Here is an 11943-nt window from a genome sequence, read left to right as displayed (position 1 = left end):
CACTTTCGCACGACAGACAAAGATAGCTAGACCACTGTACTTGATATTGGCGTTACACCCAGAAACATGTTAACAATAGACCAGGCTAGTTATATGCCACTCAATGCATCGGGGTGTAACGCCAATATCAAGTACGGTGGTCTAGCTATCTTTGTCTGTCTTGCGAGTATGAGCGTATCTACCAAGAGGTGCGAGTAATGGAACGACACAAACACAGAGGCGGCGGCCATCATATGCTAGAGAGAGAAAGCTAAGCGCAGGTAGAGAGAGATAGATAGACCAGCGACCACAACTGCTCCGCGTTACGCTATTTTTCGGACCTGGCCTAATCTCAGAGACATGTTAACAATAGATCAGGCTAGTTATATGCCACTCAATGCATCGGTGTGTAACGCCAATATCAAGTACGGTGGTCTAGCTGTCTTTGTCTGTCATGAGAGTGTGAGCGTATCTACCAAGAGGTGGGAGTAATGGAACGACACAAACACAGAGACGGCTGCCATCATATGCTAGAGAGAGAAAGCTAAGCGCCGTTAGAGAGAGATAGATAGACCACCGACCCGAACTGCTCCGCGTTACGTTATTTTTCGGACCTGGCCTAATCTACTTGTTATTATATCTATATATCTATGGTTACACCCCGATGCATTGAGTGGCATATCCCTAGCCTGGTCTATTGTTAACATGTCTCTGACAATAGCACAGACAAATTGACATATTCATTGTAGGACATAGGAAACCTACAACATAAAAATTCCTACCTCGCACTATTAAGGACATAGGCGCAAAATGTCGCTCCAATGTGTTTTAATTGTTTTAAATGCATTCATTTTTTCGAATCCTGAGAAAACTAATAAATATTTTTGAAAAATTTAAACGCAAAATGAAAGATTACATTATTACCGAGGGCCGAAAGTCCCTTAAGGCCGCGTCTCACCATCAAATAATTTGATCAAACAGTTTGAGCAAACTTGACGTACTTGATGAAGTACGTCAAAGTGACGTCACAATTGCAGTTTTTTTGAAATTCTAAAAATCTGTGCTCTCACTATCAGTCTAGTTTGATCAAATTTTTTGTGAGTTGTCTAACTTGTTTGTACTTTATTTAAAATTAAAATTTTTCATTATTATCCACAATGAACACTCAGGACGTGACGTCACTAACTGTCACTTTCAGTTTGCTCAAACCAGTTTGATAAAATTATTTGATGGTGGGACGCGGTCTTTAGAGTAAACGAGAAGTTTCTTTTTAATGAAATGTTTGAACTTCAAAATCACACTAAATTTTCTCTTTTTTCACTCCTTTAACTTATTAAAATAAACATTATAAAAGTTTTCAGGGAGTTTGGCCCTGGGTAATAATGCAATCTTTCATTCTTCATTTAAATTTTTCAAAAATATTTATTAGTTTTCTCACATTCGAAAAAAATGAATGTGTTTAAAACACATTGCAGCGATATTTTGAGCCTATGCCCTTAATATACAGTAAAACCTGTCAGTAACGGCCACTAAAAATGAACGAACTATTGGCCGATATAGAAAGGTGGCCGGTATTGCCAGTTTGTGTAGTCCACAAATACATAAAAGATAATTGGAACTTTGTTTATTTTATTATTAAAAGTAAATATAATTCTATATATGAACACGGACTCTACTAATACTACGAAAAAAGGGGATATTAAGCTTTGTTGAAGAATTTTTCAATTTACTGTTATTTTTTTATAATGTCCTTTGATAATTTGAGTTTTTACAACACCATATTTTTCGGTCAACTTTTGTAATCTTAAACCGTACTTATAAATAGTGACAAACCTTTCCTCTTTTATGACATTTTATGACCACCACACCGACCCTAATTATTTAATCCCTTTTTAGGTAGGTACAATAGGTAATAAATATAGTACTGGGAATTTCTATCAACAAGTTGACAAAAATATTTGGCCGACATTAACAGGTAAATTTCTATAAAATGTGCTTTAAAAATATGTGATTATTTGGCCGCGTCCGTATTATAAAGGTGGCCGTAAATACCAGATAATAAATAAGGGAATCTACATATAATTTGTTTGGTGAATTTTTAAATTGGCCGTTAGTACAGGTGGCCGATTTTGACAGGTGGCCGGTAACACAGGTTTTACTGTAGTTCTATTAAAATATAAATAATTTAGGTTAATCATAAATTTAAACATGTTTTTATTATAGACAATTCCGTCTGGGCCTGGGAATAGCAAACCGACTATAATATCTCCATGTTTAAAACTATAAAAGAAAACGGTTATGTTTGATGTTTATGTATTTAAAAAAATATTTTGTAGAATAAACTCCACAAAATTTTATAAGATTAGTAGACACTCCCACTATTTCTAATAATTCTTCTTTTTTTTTAATGAAAGATTAAGTTGATTTTAGCAGTTAATAGTGTGAGGTAGGAATTTTTGTGTTGTATGTTTCCTATTCCGAATCTGCCAAAGTGAATCTCGGTAGAGTGAATTCAGTATAGTAGAGTGTTTTAATTATTTGAATATTCACTTTAATTTCATAATGTCATCTCTTTTTTGTTGCTATAAGCAACAATAATAAAAAATCTCTAAGGCTCTTTGTTCACCGCCGCAACGCATCTAGGTACAACTCGACTGCGATGCAACTAGCGCCAATAAATCGCATCGTTTGTCTTTCGTCCACCAAAGCGACTGATTTGCAATCATTTAGGGCTGTTTCACATATAATAACTTTGAACGTGCGAGAGTTTTCTCGTGCGGTAGTTTTGACGCACCTATTCTTTTCACACAATAAGAATTGAGTCGCACGAAGATATTTTGCTGTGTTGTTTGGTATATTACTTTTATTTAACTTTGTGGCTGAGGTAGGTACATGATACGATGTCTGATATGTATCATTACGATGTATCATTCATTACAAATGGGTATTTTTTGTCCATACTTTTGTCCTAATGTACTGTAATGTGTATTTAATTCATTTGCAATTTCTATTCTGTCAGTTATTATTTCTTATGTTTTTAATTAAAAGTCTTAATTTGTTTTTATAATCGTTGTTCTACTAAGTTATTTGTGGGATCTTGGATTAGCTCATCTAATTAGCTCATACAATCAGGGGCGTAACAGAGGCCCCCGCAGCATGAAGCTTGCGGGGGGCCCCAATCGATGAGGGGAGCCATATTGTCGTCTGATATTGTGTTAAAATTCTGTTATTGTTATATACATATTATTTTACGTTGTGTGTTTAAATTTAAAAACGTAAATTTCTAAATAGGCGTATTCGGCAAATGAATCATCTCATATTTAGAAACTTAATCCCTTCCGGTCTCCGGAACTTTTATGGTGACGACAATAAACTATAATGCTTTGTACGTGACTATTGAAAGATTTGATAATTGCAATTTGCCGAATTTTAGAACAATATTTCTAAATCTAGAAATGGGTTTTCTCTTTACTCTTTATCTACGTTTAGTATTTCGATTCAATTATCGGCAGTAGTTTCATATTTGTTGTTATATATTTAGATATTAATAAAATTGTAGATAATATATTCGTTGATGGTAGTGCACGAAGAAAGTTGTTCCTCTTCCTCTCATCAATAATACTATGCAATAATGTAATCGTTTATTAATTTTTGTTCTATTTTATTCTATACCAATAAAGATGAAAAATGTAAGTTGTCATAAACAGTGCATGAATACACCAATAGTCCAGTAAATGACCGTTTTGGAGTGTAATTATCAGCGTCACGACGGATTTGCTTGATAATTTGGATTTGGGTTCTACTTACCCTCCACTTGGGGGGTTGAAGGTCACCCCTTCTTGGGGAGGTGAAAAACATACGTTTAAAATAAGTCAAATGGATAAATTGACTAATTGTAAGCAACTTTTGTTCAATAATTTTTCCCATAGAAAATACTTAATTATAATTTTCGAGGTATTTGCAAGTGTTATTGTTTATTTTTCCACAAAAAAAAAACACGAACATGAATTAAATATTATCGAAAAAATATTTTTAGCAAAAATGTAGTTTATAAAAAAAATGGTGTATTCACGAAGTCTATCGACACAGTAAAAACAAAGTTGTAGCTCATGAAAATGGTTCTTATTCGTCCAAATCTAAATCGAATATTTCAACGTGAAATAACCAAAGAATGAAACACTTTTCGGGAAAAACTCATTAAAACTTTTTAAATGTTAAAAATTTTAATTTTTAATTTTTATAAAAGTTTCTAGCATCAAAACTAAGCGAGTTACGCCCAAAATAAAGTTGGGTCTTATCTTTGGTAAAAGAAATCGTAAATATCGCCCCCTATTTAGCACCCCAAATAAAATTAATCACTAGCGCTTTACCATTTGCTTTATATAATATGTATGTATTGTTTATATGATCTGTAAGTTTGACCGCTTCAAAGTTCTTATTCTTGAAAAAAATTGATTTTATAGTAGAAAAGGTTTTTTTATTTTGGAAAAATGCCCTTTTCAAAATAACTTAAAAAGTATTAGTGATAATAAGTTTATAAGATATTAGTGATTAAGTTTCCTTTAAGGCAAAAATTGCTTAAGATATGGCTGTTTAAAATTTGCATACCACTCGTGATTAGTGACGCGTTTAAGCCCATTCAACTAGAATCCTTTCAAAAATAAGCACTTTGATTCAGAAGCACGGTGAAACTTACAGGTCATATAAAAAAGTTAAGTAATTCGTAAAGCGGTAATGATTAATTTCATTTGGGGTGCTAAATAGGGGGATATTTTCACGATTTTTTTGTAAGAGGTTCACTTTTGCAGTTTTAAGCTTAACTCGCTTAGTTTTGATGCTAGAAACTTTTATACAAAATAAAAATAAAGCTTTTTTAAACACTTTAAAAAAGTTTCAATGAGTTTTTCCCGAAAATAACTGCTTAATTTTTTGGTTATTTCACGTTGAAATATTCAATTTAGAATTTGACGAATAAAAACAATTTTTCATGAGTTACAACTTTGCTTTTACAAGGTCGATAGACATCATTTACTTCATTATTTTATAAGCTAAATTTTTGCTAAGAATATTTTTTTCGATCAAATACTTACTTTTTGAGTTATTTGCGAAAAACCGCCTGAAAACGTAGTTTTATTGTTGAACAATAAACATTTTCACTCGCAGATAACTTGAAAAGTATTGACTTGACCACTTCTGTGGTGACACTGAAAATTACACGGTATCTCCGTATTTCACGTTCATTTACTGGGCTATAACACATAAAAGTTTTTGTTACACAAGTCGCATGTAGTGATTTTTGAAAGGGACCTCACTTCCAATTCTGCGGGGGGGAGGAGGGAGTTTGTTACGCCACTGCATACAATCTATATACCTAATTAACTATTCTAAATGGGAAATAAGCCACAATTTAACTAAAAAATTATTTTATTAACGTTTAGACATCCGATTTGGGCGTCGAAACATTAATAAAATCAATTTTTTAGTTAAATTGTGGCTTATTTCCCATTTTAAATAGTTTATTACAAAAATGCCACAAGGAAACAGCTTCAGAACAACATTACAATCTATGTTTTCATGTACAGAATTTAAAAGACTCTCTGTCATCCAGTCGTTTTTAAATGTTGTTTTTAAATAATTTCACACAAGACGTGACGGCCGCCCTAATTCAGTCTTCACTGAGTCGTTTACCCTATAATACTAAATATACTTTCGTAAAATAAAAAGTTATATAGTTAGTGTATATTATATGGAGCGAAATCAAATTATAGCGTTGTGGTTACTTTATCGCCGAAGAAAGAGAAATAAGAGAAACCGAATTCATTTTGTCCATTCTATTAACGCAAAAAGATACGATTTATATATTTTTATATTCACACATATTGATGGAACACCCTCTATACTCAACGTTAGTTGCAACCATATAAAATAAAGTTTATTATAATATCCTTAGCAGTTTTAATTATTGTTGTTATCAGTAACATATAAATAATTTTGATGTACTTACCAAATGTGTATTTTTCTTTATCACCTAATTCGTCAAATTCACTGGTAAGTGCACGGCATACACCATTCCAAGCATTTCTCGTCAAGTTTCTATCTTTATATATTTCTATTGTTTTGTCCCAAAGAACAGGTCTCGCTTCAATTAATGCTAATATTTCACTATGAATCTGAGACATCATAATATAAAATATATATGCACCTACTTACCTTCGTGCGACTGAATGACAGTATCATATAAAAGGATGCATTAAGTCCCCTATTTTACTGGGGTGCCTAAAGACGGCACGGCTGCCGCCTGTTGTTGTAGCAAGGGACGACATCATAAACACGGTGACTTCACCGAACGTTCCAACCACCGTCTAGTGAGAAAGGCTCCATATGATTACATGAGCCACCATTGGAATGTCGTCGTGCGTTCTAACCCTCGCACGTTTAATTTCTTATAATATGATACAGCGCTTACGTTCAAGATACCGAGCAGTTCAGATGACGATGACGTAGTATAGTGGCCTGGTACACAAAAAAATTAAAAGGCACATGTTTATTCTTGTATTTTCGGCGTATCATTTTAGTCTTCTTTCATATATATACTGTATCTTTTTCCACTTTCATTCTTCTCCTTATCTCTTCATTTGATATCTTGTCTCTTCTTGCATCTTCTCTAGTATTATATTTCGGTGGCCAAAATGATCCTTTGGTTTTTTTGTTTATGATCCACATGTCTACTGCATATATCATGATAGTTCATACTATTGTTTAGTATATCATTTTTTTTTCTTTGATGTTTGTATTCCATTGTGACTAATAGCACGATAACTTTTGAACGAGACTTCAGATTTCAACCAAAGGACATCGCACACATCATGGAAAATATAGTGTCACTCAAATTCAATAAAATTTATACGAATAGATTGATTTATATCAATTTCTGCTCTTATTATTGAAAATTAAGAGTTGGCGCAATGATAAGAATTGGCCGTTAATTTGAAACGAATCTATGCATATAAATTTTATTGAATTTGAGTGACATTATATTTTCCATAAGATGTGTGCGTTGTGTGGTATATAGGTTCTTTTTTTGATATATAAGATCGAGGTCTTGAACCGGAAGAATCGGTTTACCAGAAGTAGTGTTTTTCCTGGTTTTTATGTAAAAAATGCTGTTTTTTTTTCAATTCTTTCACCCTGTATGTATTAATTTTTAAAAAAGTTAATACCACCATTGAAAAGGGCGTAAAAATATTTTTTAGGAAATATTTTTAACTTTTTAGTTATGGTGATTACCATTTAATAAATGCAAGACGTATCTTCACATGTACCTATATGCGGCAGATTCCTGCAAATATTATAAGAATTATTGTGCATTTAATGGTAGAAGCATATAATTTGGACCACATATACTACACATATAAAGGTTCAAATTTAGATACGAGGCATCTCAGTTTTTGTTCCTTTTACAAAAATGGCGGGCATTCAAAATGGCGACTATACATATGTGACTAATAGCACGATAACTTTTGAACGAAACGTCAGATTTCAACCAAATTTGGTAATTATAGGTTCTTTTTTTGATGAATAATATCGAGGTCTTAAACCAGAAGAATCGGTTTACCAGAATTTGTGTTTTTACTGTAATAATATGTTGTTTCTTTTTCAATTCTTTCACCATGTATATATAAATTTTTCAAAAAGGTAATAACGCCATTGAAAAGTGTGCAAATATATTTTTTAGGAAATATTTTGAACTTTTCAGTTGTGTTACTTACCATTTAATAAATGCATAACGTATGTTCACATGTACCTATGGGCGGCAGATTCATTTTGAATGCCCGCCATTTTTGTAAAAGACTAAATCTGAGATGGCCTCATATCTAAATTTGAATCTTTGTATTTGTAGTATGTGTGGTCCAAATTATATGCTTCTACCATTAAATGCACAATAATTCTTACCCTAATAACACAAAACATTCCATGAATGTTCCTAGAATGTACACACAGGACATTGAAAACATTCCTGGAATGTCCCCAAATGCACACGAATGTCCCTGGAAAGTACCAGGAAAGTGCTGTGTCAGCATTTTAAATATTCTTAGAATGTTCTGTTGGAACATTCCATGAATGTCTACGAATGTTCTTTGGACATTCACAGTCTATTTTTTAGACTGAATGTCTTGTTGGAACATTCCATGAATGTTCTTTGGACATTCACAGTATATTTTTAGACTGAATGTCTTGTTAGAACATTCCATGAATGTCTACGAACGTTCTTTGAACATTCACAGTATATTTTTTAGACATTCACTGAAATATATCGTCAGTAATGTGACAATACCTCCTATATGTTTTTTCATGAGGTTTGCAGGAGACGAAAAACATTTTTTAAGGTCACTTTCTGGTTTCGTACATATTCTGACTTTTTTTGTAGTAAATAGATAGTTGAATTTACTGCAAAACAAGTCAAAAAATATATGAAAACAGGAGGTGGCCGAAACAAGTTTTTAGTCTATCTTACAAATCTCTTGAAAAAAACAGATAGGAGGTACTGTCACATCACTGACGATATATGGCCATACCAAATAATACATCCTTGATAAATATAAACATTTTTATTGCAAAAAATCTTTATATACATTTTTTAATGTAATTTGCTGACATTCCTAAATATTATAAAAAAATGTGTCACATTTGCTTTGTAAACCTTTCTTTTGCTTTTCGTAGCCACATATTCCGTTTCCTTTCTGGTTTTTTGTAGACCACTTCTCTCAGCTGATTCTAAAAGAAAATAAAATAAAAGGTAATTTTTCTATCCTTTACAATTAACAATCAGAAGAAATATTATTTACAGGTAATAATATGCATAAATAATAATAATAAAAAAATAAATATTAAATAATATTTAAATAAATAATAAATAATATTTAATAAATAAAATAATAATAATGAACATTTTGTATTTTGACAACGACATCCGATGTGGAAGTAGAAACCTTAATAAAATTATTTTTTCAAGTAAATTGTGGCTTATTTCCCCATTAGAATAATTAATTACAAAAAAGCCACAAAGAAATAGATTTTTCACAAACAAATAAGTATTTAGTATTCATTATATTTATTGTTTTCATTATTTACTTTAATGTCCTACTGGTACATTATTTGACAAATAATGACATTTCGAAGTCTGTTAAGTACGATATAACGCCCTTGGGCATTAAATTTAAATAACGACTTAGATACTGTCAAGTTGACAAATATCAACCTAAGTAAAACTATGGTTACCACAATTACGTTACTACTGTTACTGGTAAATGTACTTATTTAAAAACTAATCAATTCAAAATTCATTCAAATTTTTCGCATATAAAGAATAATTTAGTCGGGCATTAAACGTTGAAGGCACCACAGGTATTATAATAATAACGCTTTCGGTCAACGTATATCCCTATAATACCCTTGGTACCTTAATAACTGTAACATAAGATTATACCTTAATTCTTGTTTTCGATTTCTGATGTGTTTATTTATTTACATTGAATATTAATCTGTTTTGTTGTATAATCTACTTCGCAATAATTATGTGATATATTTGACTTAAAATGAATTCAAAAATTTTTTGTAGTTGGGCAACAATGTCAACTTAGATCTCCGATGTAGATAATGAATTACAACAGTATCTATATTGTACGGACTGTATTATTAATTAGGTTATGCATATACCTGTGTGACATAAGCTATTGGAACAGCACAGTCTCTCAAACGAACAGATGAAAGTGAAGTTCTGTCAATATCTTTTTCTAAAAAGTGTTTTGAACATACTCCTCTATTAACAAATCTGATCTATACTTCATGTCTTCTTCGCAGGATCTTCTGGAAAGCTAAAAATACAAAATATATGCATTACTAAGCATTATTAACAAATTTTAGTTTTAAATAAAAAATATGATTAATGAACTCACAAAATTATTATAAAACAGCTTAGAAATTGTTTATTAGTATAGTGGGTTCCCCAAACTCAGACACAACTGGCTAGTGATTTTAGTAGGTAATTTTTTTTGTTTTTGGCCAATTTTGCGAAAATTACAGTAATTAGTACTGAGACTGAGTTTAGCAAATCGACTATAATATTCTGTGTATTCATTAGTTGGTACTGCATATTATAGTGTGTGGTCTACCATCCTATTTATAAACGCATACACTAGCAAAAACGCAAAAAGAATTATTTTAGTTTTACAAATCCTTTTGTTATTACCTATCTCTATTTACTATTTTAGTTAGGAATAAGCGAAGTTTGTGGCTTATTCACAATTATTATTAAAATAATAAATGGATATGACCAATTATTAACTTATAAAATAAAATAATAATTCTTCTGATTTATGCCTTTTATTCACTTTGTTATATCTACGTTACTTAAAAGATTTTTTATGAATAGTATTATTAGGGTATTAATAGTATTAATTTATTTTCTGAAATACAGGGCATGCTTTCGTTTACATATTTGCATACTAACCTTTTAATAGGGCTTTTCATTCACAGTCATTTGTTTTGAGCTTCTGCATAGCCACCGTAAAGTAAAGGTGGCTATGGCTTCTGTCATAATTGAAACGTTATTCCTGCAGATTTTTTTATCTACATTTGTTTCTGCTACTCCAACTGCGTTAAAAACAGGACACCATTTTATGCACTATGTTAATAATACTATTAAAGCTATTATAAAAGTATCCGAATTAAAAAAATATTCTTAAAAAGCACAAATAATACAAACAACTAAAAACAATCCACGGCAAGGCAAGGTCGCCAAGATGAAGATGCCAAGATGGCCGAAGCGAGGTCGTTGGTTGGTCGTTTTTAGTCACGTGATGCCCTCTCAAGCGCCATGCACAAAAATATATGCACGGCGAATTTGAAAATGAACGCAAAAGAAATAAATATAAATGCCTCTCTTGGGTTTTGCATCAGTTATAAGTATTTTTTTTATTAACAAAATCGCATTCCAAATTGAATATTCGCGAACAATAATTTTTATTACATTTGTATGTTTATAATCTTGGGAAACTCTTTAAATTTGACATATTATTGCACTGTAGGCCTAAAATGTCACTTAGTTTGTCTGGTATGTTATAAGTAATGTTGTATCTCTTACACGTATGTATTATTTCGCAACTTAAAATATAGGAACATTGGTAGTATGTTCACAGAATGTCTTATGGTAACATTCCAGGAATAATTTAAACAGATGTTCACCGAATGTTCCCTAAATGTCCAGGACATTCAAATATTGATAGAACTTTGGTAGTACATTCCTGGAATGTTGTGTGTTGTTAGGGTATATTATTATTTGCACGAATCTGCCGCACATAGGTGCCTACATGTGCAGATACGTTATGCATGTATTAAATGGTAATTAATATAACTAAAGAGTTCAAAATATTTCCTAAAAAATATTTTTACGCTCTTTTCAACGCCGGTATCACCTTTTTGAAAAATTAATATATACAGGGTGAAAGAATTCAAAAGAAACAACATATTTTTACATAAAAAAAAAACAGTAAAAACACAAATTCTGGTAAACCGATTCTTCCGGTTCAAGACCTCGATATTATTCATCAAAAAAAGAACCTATATACCAAATTTGGTTGAAATCTGACATCTCGTTCAAAAGTTATCGTGCTATTAGTCACATATATGTATAGTCACCATTTTGAATGCCCGCCATTTTTGTAAAAGGAACAAAAACTGAGATGGCCTCGTATCTAAATTTGAACCTCTATATGTGTAGGTAGTATATGTGGTCCAAATTATATGCTTCTACCATTAAATGCACCATAATTCTTATAATATTTGCACGAATCTGCCGCATATAGGTACATGTGAAGATACGTTTTGCACTTATTAAATGGTAATTAACATAACTAAAAAGTTCAAAATATTTCCTAAAACATATTTTTACGCTCTTTTTAATGG

General features: G+C 31.5%; 1 long non-coding RNA gene across 1 annotated transcript; it reads right to left on the bottom strand.

Moving 5' to 3' along the window:
* Positions 1-8573: 8573 nt before the first annotated feature.
* LOC126890013 (uncharacterized) lies at positions 8574-10975 on the bottom strand. The gene is made up of 3 exons (XR_007700251.1): positions 10490-10975; positions 9697-9854; positions 8574-8754 (listed from the first exon to the last, which is right to left on the bottom strand). It is a non-coding gene; the product is annotated as an uncharacterized LOC126890013 (long non-coding RNA).
* Positions 10976-11943: the final 968 nt, after the last annotated feature.

Source organism: Diabrotica virgifera, chromosome 8 (genome assembly GCF_917563875.1).
Source record: "Diabrotica virgifera virgifera chromosome 8, PGI_DIABVI_V3a".
NCBI classification, from domain to species: Eukaryota; Metazoa; Arthropoda; class Insecta; order Coleoptera; family Chrysomelidae; genus Diabrotica; species Diabrotica virgifera.
Note: the sequence above shows the minus strand (reverse complement) of the source record. Positions and strands in the feature narration are given on the sequence as shown.